Genomic DNA, 6,274 nt, shown 5'->3' with positions numbered 1-6,274 from the left:
GTCGTGTGTGTGTGTGTGTGTGTGTGTGTGTGTGTGTGTGTGTGTGTGTGTGTGTGTGTGTGTGTGTGTGTGTGTGTGTGTGTGCGTGTGTGTGTATGTGTGTGCATGTGTTTAGAGCGAAGAATGTGTAGCTGTGATGTACGTACATATTTCATAGTTTGATGGCCTTTATATATGCCCTTAACTTGCCCATTAGTGCTTCTAATGTCAGCTATAAGTCATTATACGCTATATAAGCTTTATACACGTATGTATTGTGTATAGTACCGTTAGGGTTTGTGTCTTAACATGCTATTAGGCATTCTATAGGACACGCTGTAACATGTTGCGACAGGCTACATATAAGGGAGATATGCGTTCACGCGCACGCACGCACGCACGTCATGTGTCATGCGCGCGCATGTAACGTGACTGTACTACCGATTACATTCAATAATCTGCTATGTAACATCTGCCACAGACGCATGCGCGTTCCATTCCGTCGCAGTCCGACATCGTCCATTTCTGTCCGTGCCTGTTTCCTACGACCTCATGTAGTCAATAGATCATCGCTGCTTGTAATATATATATATATATATATATATCTCATCCTACGCACGTATCAATTACTTACAATCGCAGTTTAATTAATAAGCACGATTGCTGATTCGTAACATAAACGAGTAACAAGTAAATAAATATGCGCGTCCGCATGCTTGATTAACTATACGCTAGCATTTGCTCCGTCTCTTGCTCGCGCGTGCCATCTTGCGGCGACTTTAGCAAGTAACCGTTCAGAGGCTGCCGCGCGCACAAGCACAGGTGTCAAAGTATGACATCGTAACCGTTAAGTTTCTCCTTCACGCGCGCGTGTGTCCGTTCGCGTGTTCATGTCGAGGATATATATATATATATAATAACGGAGAAAGCTTAGAGTGAGAGAATGAGAGCCGATTGGAAGGCGGTGAGAGTATAAACAACCCCGTATTATACTGAAGTAGAATATGAATATATAAACATAGGTGGTGGTGGTGTTGGGGTGGGTCAGTGTATACATTAGATTATATGCACCAGAACAGCTAACCGCGAGCACGCGTAGTTAATCTTCACGTTCAAGTTATATCCGTCTGTATTAGCGTATATGTATTTAGATGTGAGCATAGTGTGTAGTGTACGCGTCTAGTATACTAATATAACTTGCATGCGCATGTAGCGTTACAACACAAAAGAACAGCCGTAAAGTCACGTGCGCACGTGCCATATCCTTTATCTCTTTCTAACTCTTCGTTAAACGCGGGACTCCACAATTTAGTTTTCTTTGGTTTTCGTAACGGGTTTAGCTTCGCAAGTCTATTAGCTTTACACAGCTGCCGTTGTTAGACTGACCCCAGCGTCTTCGTCTATGATCACGTTCTATTTTGAATCATCGGCACTTTGATGTCGCATGATGAAAGTAAGATCAAATTATGATATCGTGCGAAAGGGCGCCTGATAAGGAGAAGTCGAGGAGTGATAGAGGAGAAGAGAGAGAGAGAGCGAGAGAGAGAGAGAGAAATAAAAAAAGAGAGAGAGAGAGAGAGAGAGAGAGAAGAACGGGTAAAAAGCTGAGAGAGGAGGAGAATGGAGAGGCATATAAAGAAGAGAGTAAGGGGTAGAAGAGAGCGGCAGTAGATAGGTTGGGAAGTGCGTGCATCGAGTTGAGAGCTTGTGTTTTGGAGGAAATGTGAGCCATTGTGTATCGTGTTCATCTGCTATCCTTATACTAGTAAATTCTATCCGACTTTTATATGTTGGAACTGCTCGCACATAATTTATATATTGTATATACACTATAAATTAATAATATAATTAAATTAAAAAATATATTTATACAGTTTCATATACTCGAAAGAGCTACTCACGATTTCGATTTCAACTACGGAGAGATGTCGTCTTTGTTTTCGATTGACCAGAGCAAGACTAACGCATGGATAACAAGCTCCAGTGTACTGACTTAAACTCTCCCGTTATATAAAAATATTCCGCCAAAGAAACGGACTGATCACAGGGCTCTAATTTGAACTCACTTTAAAATACAAGCGAGCATCTGCTGAACGAATTGGCGTCAGATCAAAGACAAAACACGACCAAGAACCTATTACGCCAACTGGAAAGCCAACGCCATGCAGACTCGCGTTATAACACGCGTGGCTTTGATCGTTGCAGTGTATCAGATAATCACAACCAAAATAAATATCGAATGTTGGTTTTTCGCCAAAAGGCTACCGAATGTTACTGCCTGGTAAAAACGTGTGCGATAGATTTCTACACACTACGTGCGCGTACACGCGTGCGTGTATTCTATACCATAATGTGCCGGTAGCGAGTACGCAAATAACCTCAATCCAGCTGGAACTAGGGATACATAAACATATCTAAAGCGCATGCACTAACCGATGTTTTCTATTTTTATTTCGCTTAGTCGAGTAAGTACGTGCGACCTAATTGTAATTTTTATTCCCTGAATTACAATCCTCGCTTTGTAGAAGAAAAAAAGCTAAAAACAAAGACTCTCAAGAAAAGTGCCGACTTTTTTTTCAATGCGCATTCGGATGTTATGCAAGTAGTACGGGCTGCGTTCGCTTTTCCGAAGTGCCCACGTGGCGTGTGTGGAAAAAAAATCATCTACCCAAAATGTTTATGGAATTAATGAACGGATTTAAGTGTACAAATGCCGCCGTTTTCATTGGCATACCAGACGCGGGGGCATTCTCTTTATAATCTCATACATTTAAACACCTAATAAATAAATTATATAATAATACTTCGCGTGGTCCATTATATAATTAGCTTAATTGTTATCTATCTTCTATATAGCACATTTACGTTTCAGTAATTGGGAAATTATATATTTGCTTGGTGGGCTACTACGTGTGAGCACAAGACGTTATTGCACAGCTCGATGCCCGCCCTCTTCGGGACCCATCTCGGTTCTCCTTATTCTCCCCGCGTTCCTTTACTATAGTTCTATTGTAATAGTAAAGATGTCTTAACCGATTGAGATGATCGGATTCTCTTTTATCATTGGATTGGCATTAGCGGTTCTCGACTTTTATTTTACAATGTATCCAGGAGTACTTAAATACTCAGGGAAATTGGGCCCCGTCGGACGGGAACCGTCGACACATTCTAAGTGTTACATAGACACATGACTAAGTGCATGAAACTTTTCTCCGAACGGAGTTTCTCTACGTTGTTTAGTCACTCTAACAACGTGGAGCCCGGGCGGCTGCCGCCTACTGCGATTTTCTCCCTTGGATGTTTTTACAGCTCGGGTGTGCATAGACGACCTATAAGTATAGTATGACAGATTAACACTTGTTTATACCCATTTGTCAGCTATTGTGGCTGCTCATGTGCGAATTTCCGACTACTAATGCCAGACTAAGAATAATAAGGAACATGTTTCATCTAACGGGTAATTTGGGCACTCCACGACTTTCTGTCGCCGTTCTGCACTGAGCGAAACGATATAATTTTCTTGAAGGCGGATACCACCGTGTTTGGTTGTTTATATGCGGCAAAGTGCTAATCTCAGCAACGAAGGCGGCTGTAAACCACTAGAGTGCATCACGTTTTTCTCCTTTTTCCGACAGCGTTATATCGCATTGGACTTGATATCCCATATCAACAGGTGTAAACCTGGCCATCAGACTTTCTGTATAGTGAAAATGATGCAAATAGAGCTGCCCAAGCCCTAACCGCTATAGACCCTAACTGCTCATCACCTGATCGGGTCTTTATATGATGACTTCGGTCTGAGGTGGTATCTAAAGATATTCAAATCAGCTATGCTATGTGTTGGTCAATATCCGGGCTTCCGGGAACGTACTTATGTACTATGCCTAAATTATCCCCGGACCCAGTACCTGCGCCTACTAAATGCCAGCTAACGAGGTTCTAAGAGGAGGTCAACCTACGCCTACCTTTCCTTAACCCACTAACCCTGACATCCAATGGATTACTTAAAACTACCGCTGTAAGTGAATCACAAAAAAGTTTCGCGTCCAGGCGGCGGTGTATATCCGCCCAGCCACCGTGTGCATGAGGCAAAAATCATAATATTATCACATATTTCGATTTCTCTCGGTAACCGCATGAGCCTAATGCGCTGCCCGTCCAATAGAATACCTATGGAAGCAATTGTCGCCATGCATACTCGGTTGTAGTTATAACTATTATACTATTACTATATCTATTATACTATACAGAAGCAAATAGTGCGAGAATCTTATACGCGTAGACCACTGACTCCGCGCAAAGACCACTGCTATCTCGCGCTGCAGCAAGTTTGACAGAAATATTTGTATAGCAGCCGTAATATATAAGTATAATAAATGCCGCTAGTAATAAAGTCGAAAATCGCACCTATTCGCCGTGATACAATCTAGCGACTAATATTGATCCTAATTAGACTCGAGTTATTGGTACCTTCTACTATTACTATTTCAATATGCATTATACACACATAGTCCTTCGACAGCATTCGTCTATAATTTGCGATCGCTTCTTCTCTATACAGCGAAAGTCTCGTATACAGAAAGTCTATGCGGCCATCCGGTGGTTATCGCATGAGCATATGCGTTAGCGCCTAACATCACACTGTGTCAGCCTGTTTCCTAAATAAGGCTGTCATATACGGAACAACGCAGTTTTTGGAGAGCCGGTCCCCGTCTGCCAGAAATTACAAAATTAGTCTAACATTATTCCTTAACATTAACTATATCTCGCTGATACGTAGCGACCTTGAGCCCCAGAAAAACGCTGCGAAGTCTACCTGAATGAAAAATCTAGCGTGTTTCCTCCACCACTACCATGTACGTAAATCTAATTATGATCGCTGTCCAGAAGCGGTTTTAACACTGAGTAGAATATATGTTAAGTGATAATTTAAGACCTAATGTTAAGATAATTTTGTTTCTGACAACGGGCTCAGTACTACTATGAGTACTTCATGTATATTCCGAGCATGTTCCCGGTCGAGCGGAGCCCAGCCGGTTACCAACGACCAGCGCGCCCACGAGCCGTTCGTATGGTCACCTCAAATATAAGACTAGTATCTCTAGAATCGCTCTTTTTCATCGTTTTACGCGGTGTTTGAATGATTATTCGGTAAAATATGAGTGACTCACGCCGCGAATTGTGCATACCACTGGGCAACTCCGAACCACCACTCGAGAGACACAGTCACGGAGAGAGCCATTGTTCAGATTGACACTGAGCGGAGAGGTGTCAGCGAGTGAGCAGAAGAGAGAGACGAGAGAGATCGGTATGAGCGAGGTTCAGAGAGAAGACGAGAGAGAGAGAGAGAGATAGAGGAGGGATGGAGAGATACCAAGAGAAGCGGCGAAGAGAGAGACGCAAGGAGAGAGGCGCAGAAGACCCGACGAAGAGAGAGAGAGAGGAGAGAGCGAGAGAGCATCGAGAGAGACGTCTTAGACGAGTTAGGAAAGGAGGAAGAACTCGAGAACACACCGAGCAGCACATAGGTTGGTCACAAACTGAGAGAGAGAAGACGAGAGAGAGCGAGCAGCGCAATACTATGTAATCGAAAGATGTGTGGGTGTTTATGAAGCCCGTTGCTTGTCACCGCCGCGAACACCAAACAATAACCAAGGTTTTGCGGTTTCCGACTGCCAAAACCTTCCTTTGCATGGGGTGTCTGTGCGTTGAGACGAAGGACGACATTGCAGCCACGAAGGGCACAGCCGGAACAAAAAGAAGGTCCATGCCGCACCAGTAGACTACAACTCGTTTGTCTGAAGTACCATCTACAGAGGTCAAGTTCGTTTTTTTCGTTCTGTGGGGGGTCCAACCGGAGTGCCCGTGGCCATGGGTATGTGTGTGACGTGCGTGCATAGTCGTCATCGTGTTGCGCGTCGCATACGTGGTGGTGATTGCTAGTGTTTGCAAGGGGGTGAAGTAGGGTGTAAAGGGCGCGGGCGGAATGATGACACGAGCGATCATCGCTGTGACCGCGGACTGAGGCAAGTTGTGTACACGTATCCTATATGAAGCAATCTTCAGGAGAGAGGGAGAGGAGAGTTCCGAAAATCGACGAGCTCCGCCAGTGGAGGTGGCTTCATGAATAATCCCCAACAGGTCCATACGTGGGACTGACGCTTTTCCTCTCCTCGAGACTATGTTAAAATTCGTGTATCCATTACTTGGCTGCTATAGAAACTGCCAAAACAACAATACTGACTGAATTTAATAATGACCCTACAGATACAATCACTAGTATCATGTCACGTTG

This window comes from Priapulus caudatus, unplaced genomic scaffold, assembly GCF_000485595.1.
Source record: "Priapulus caudatus unplaced genomic scaffold, Priapulus_caudatus-5.0.1 Scaffold293, whole genome shotgun sequence".
Lineage (NCBI taxonomy): Eukaryota > Metazoa > Priapulida > Priapulimorpha > Priapulimorphida > Priapulidae > Priapulus > Priapulus caudatus.
The sequence above is the reverse complement of the archived record's forward strand: the minus strand, read 5'-3'. Positions refer to the sequence as shown.